The sequence below is a fragment of the Limulus polyphemus genome, unplaced genomic scaffold, assembly GCF_000517525.1.
Source record: "Limulus polyphemus unplaced genomic scaffold, Limulus_polyphemus-2.1.2 Scaffold306, whole genome shotgun sequence".
In the NCBI taxonomy this organism is placed as follows: domain Eukaryota; kingdom Metazoa; phylum Arthropoda; class Merostomata; order Xiphosura; family Limulidae; genus Limulus; species Limulus polyphemus.
The window spans coordinates 593,411-598,291 of record NW_013665916.1 but is presented as its reverse complement, the minus strand read 5'-3'; the positions used below and the strand labels follow the sequence as shown (position 1 = coordinate 598,291).

The following is a 4,881-nucleotide window of genomic DNA, read 5'->3' as shown; positions in this document are numbered from 1 at the left end:
CAAATTGAATTTTTGTTCAATAAAAATCTTTCAAATGCGACTGTAGCTTTTTTTCCCCCCAAAAACTTTGTCTTCAAAATAAGGGTGAGTCTTATACACCGGTGTGTATTATATTCCGAAAAATATGGTAGCTCATGTCATTTTAACATTGTACTACAGATTGCTTTCCAGACAAGTGTGATGGCTTTTTATGCCTGTCAGGAGATAGAAGACATTTGATTACTGAGCACATTTACATAGAAATTCAAAATGTCTTGTATTTGCATGCATGGCCATGGTGTATGGGTATATCAATATATATTATTTCAGCAACACTTCTGGTATTCCAGTATATAATATTTAATCTATATTATAAACAATTTGTACAATGTTAAAATTTTGACACTTAAATGATAACTTGAAACTTTGTACTTTTCTCTCTTTCAACACTACACATTTTTCTTAATAAAACACTGTTAAGACAACATTGTTTTCTGACAAATACTGGTCTCTCAACAATACCATACTACTCTAGTTTCTACATGTATATACTTGTGCTGCTTATTCTTTTTTGTTTAAGTTACTCATTTAGTAAATCAGACTGGCTTCAGGAATAAACCATTTGTTGTTTATGTTTATTAAGATATTATTGTAAAAGGCACAAACTAAAATGTTACAATAACTTAACCAACTTTATCAGTGTTTGTGGCTAAAAACAGTAATGATACTCCAATACTTCTAAGAACTTGTAAGTGAAAAGAAGATGAATATATAACAATATGTCAACAACACTATATCTGCTATAGTCATTGCTGATAAGGCCTTTTGCCCAATACCAGGGCTCGTCAAGCTGGGAGTGATGTGACAGACACAGTGGTGGTTGAGATGCTATTTATGCTATCAAACTGCATGAACAATAACTGTTTATGAAGTACAATTTTTTTACTACTGTGTCTGTCGTACTCAAGCTACCCTGATAAGCCCTGGTATCAAGTGGAAGACTTCATTGGCATTGGATAGAGTACTATACATTCCTCTTTTATTTTTACTCATAAATTCTGTGAATTACTAATGTAGTCTTCACCCATTTACACTGTGGTTGCTTGATCCACTCCTGAAACACTAAAACTAGCCTTTTGAATAATCAGTAAAATTAATTCAAATAAGTAGATGATTTGTGTTCAAAAAATTAATGATAATAGTATTGTGTTATTCTAATTTTGATTTGTAAATGACTTATGTTTGAGATACTATTCAAATTATGCTATATGTGTAAAACAAAATGATACCTGCACTTGAACTTGTTGAAAAGTAGATTACTTAGGGAAGCTCTTGATTATTTTCTTTACAAACTATATAACTTTAGATAATTTTCTAGTTCTTATTAGATGTGAAAAAAAGAATACTTACATGTGAATATGGTAGGGGAGAAAAAACATATCTTTGATAAATACTAAAAGTTTTTGAAAAAAGTATTAAAATAGAAAACTGTTGCTGTTACTTTTTCAGCATGTTAGACATCATTGGCATTACTAAGTCTTCCTTAAACAGATATTATAATGATGTGACATTATAAGAATTTAAAACTTTCTATAGAATCTATAAAAAACAAAGATTTATCTTGTTTATCACAAACAAACTTTTTATACTTATACTGTACAAGATATATCAAGGAATGTATAATGCTGTAGTGTGTAGAGCTGAAGGTTCCTGACAGAAATAGAGGAAAAAAGATGCTTGTTGATATTTCTGACAAGCCCTCTGATTCCACTGGTGACAAGTGTTAGATATATGTGTACATGTATTTAAAGATAAACTTCCCATTAACAAAAGAAAGGTTACTGTTATACTGGTGAGAAGTTTAAGAAAGCTTGTCTATCACTTATATACACAAAATTTCTTAAAAATTTAAAAAATTGTTTTTAAACTCCACAGATCATTTCTGGTTGTACAACAGACAGTGAGTAGGTGTTTCCAAACTGAAGATTTGCTAATGTTGCTTCTATTTTTAAATGAGAGGAAAGGATAAGAGTTACCCAGGAAATTACAGGTCATTTAGTCTTACTTTTATAGTGGGAAAAATTCTGGTCTTCATAAAATAAGCTTTAGAAAATCATCTAGTGAAATGTTATACCAAAAAAGAAAGCCATCATGAATTCACCAAATTGAAAGATTTCTTTATTAATATTTTACTCAAGGAGGTTCCTTCTTATCTTGATGATGGAAAAGGTTTAGTGTACTTTGATTTTCAAAAAGCTCTAGATAACATGCTACACAAAAAATTAGATAGAACACCACATTGGAAGGGATTAAGGAAAGACTAGTTAATTGGACTGTAAGATGGTTGGATGGGAGAAAGCAAAAGGTTGTTACTACTGAGTCTAGTCATACTGAACATGCCTCAAAGGTTAGTGCTTTTTGCCAACTTGCATATAATGTTAATTATTACATTCATTTTGTAACTTTCTTATAAATGCAAATAAAAAATGTTGTTATTGTTGGGCCATTGCTTTTTCTTGTTACTCACATTAGTAACACTGATATGAGCATAATTAGTAGAATTTGCCAATGATAATAATTTCTCAAGTATTTCTAGTTGTACTGAGATGTTGTATTACAGAAGGACTCGAATAACTTGGTAAGGTGGATGAATATTTGGCAAATGACCTTTAAGTAGTAAAGCTGATACAATTTTAAGGTGTAAATATAAATATATTGATTTCAAATAAAAAGAGATGTAATTACATCTCAATACAAATCAATAGTTAGGCCTCACTTGGAATTCTGAATTAAGTTTTAGTCTCCTTAAGCCAAGTAAAAGAAAATACATTTTTAGCATCCCTGCCTGCTTTCTTTAATGCAGCCACCTTTTTTTTCGATCATATAAATAAACAAAGAAGACTTCTGAATAAAAAATGAGATGAACACAGTTAATATTTTGCCATTTTTCTTTGTCATAAATTCTGTATAGTTTTGATGAAAAAAAATTAAACAAAGAAAACTTCTGTTTGACAAGAACCCTTTGAAAACAAGCAACAATCATGACAAAAAAGGATGGAAACTTTCTTTCAAAGGTGTCATTAAAAAAAAAGAACTCTTTCTTCCTTTTTTCAAAAACTCTGGATGTAAAACATGTTTTTTTTTTACTCGGTCTTATCTACGATACTTACTTATTGGAAAGTGTTTTGAGAAAAGTTACTAGGATGATTATAAGGATGAAGGGTTATCTTATAGGAGTAGGTTATCTTTTATATATATAGGTTCATTCTGTTTATTGATATCCTGCACTCACAAAAACTTATTTTCCCTTGAGAAAAGTAGGATAAGTGATGATCTTATTGAAATTACAAAATTATCCATAGACTTGATAGGATAAATTCCTGTGAGGGTAAAAATTCAAGTTTTCATAAAGATAAGCATAGACCCAGTTATTTTTCTAATTTCTAATAAAGTGATTGATTTAAGAGTGAGTTGCCATTGGCTGTAGTGGAAGCCAGCGCATTACTGAAAAATAGAGGGTGGTTTAATGTTTTGCTTTTTCTTAAGAATAATAGAGGGAATGCAGCAACAGCCTTGAACTGTTGAAGGATTAAATGGTCTCTTGTTGTCCCTAATTCAAATTTATCTGTAAAATGCTGTTTTAGGTCTTGTTTTTATACTGAAGAAGATATGGATAGTAATCTTATTGTACAAGAGCAGTTAGGTATTCATGATTAAAATAAAACATAATTACTTTGATATTTACGAAAAGACCAATTACAGAGTAAATAGGTGTTATGTCCCCAAATACAGGGAAATCGACTAAAAGTAAAAGAGGGTACATGTGGTCAAACTTAAGTTAAAGAAATTATAATAGTTTTTTCTAGGTATATTATTGCACTTATTTAGTTATTATAACTATATGGTGTTTTCTCATATCAGGCACTTATGTTATACTAAATAATTTATATTCAGTAAAAATAAAATACTGTATTTAAGTTTTAACACACACAAAAGCATTTATTTCAATTTTAGTAACTTGAGGGTAGATTACAACTTAGCTGGTGCGATCCACTCCCAATGCTATCACTAATAAGTAATATACATCGAGTGGAGATTTTTAATTTCGGAGTTAAAATTTAAATTGTTTCAGATGCGAAGGCCTAATTTATTTAGCTTACTTGTGTTCTAAATCAAAGGTCACAACACCAGTAGTACTAGCATTAGAAATAGAATATATTATATGGACCGAAACTCAAGGAATAAGCCCAAATGAAAAAAACTAGTTTTACTAGGCTGGACAAATAATATGATTTAAAAAAAAGACAAAACATGGTCTTAAAAGTATTTATTATAATGTTGTCCTAGCATATTTAGAATACAGCAAAGAATGTAACATTTTACCTGTAATTTTGCCAACTTATTGCCTCCACTGAACGTAGACAAATCGTACTTAAATTTACATTAAATCGTCAATATTATTTAGGTTTTATAATTATTAGAGGGCGCTTTACTCATTTTTCATTTTATTTTTTTGTTTATCAAAATAAATCTGTAGTATATAAAGACTTATTATTATTATTTCTATTTGTGAACTTACTTTTCTTTTAACTAATCAGTTTGGTTTTCTTAGCCTTATTGTGAATGATATATATATATATATATATATTTCACAGACTTCATCCTATGAAGTCCCCAATGGCTCAACGTTAAGTCTGAATGCTTATAATACTGAAAACTGGGTTTCCATACTAGTGTTGGCCACAATATAGATAACTCTTAGTGTAGCTCTGCGCTTAACAAAAACCAAACAAACTCTTTTGTAATGAAGTTAACGCCACACTCAGATTAGGTCTTTATGTAATACTCAACACCTGAAAAGTAGCTGTCAATCTGGAAAGGACTAATTTCAGGCTATAAATC

General features: G+C 29.9%; 1 protein-coding gene across 1 annotated transcript in view; it reads right to left on the bottom strand.

Moving 5' to 3' along the window:
- Positions 1 to 4,432, bottom strand: part of LOC106457239 (PRKC apoptosis WT1 regulator protein-like) — a 27,006-nt gene extending 22,574 nt beyond the window's left edge. The window contains exon 1 of the mRNA XM_022383076.1: positions 4,363 to 4,432. The gene's annotated coding sequence lies outside the window, so the exon portion shown is untranslated. The remainder of the gene's footprint in view (positions 1 to 4,362) is intronic.
- Positions 4,433 to 4,881: the final 449 nt, after the last annotated feature.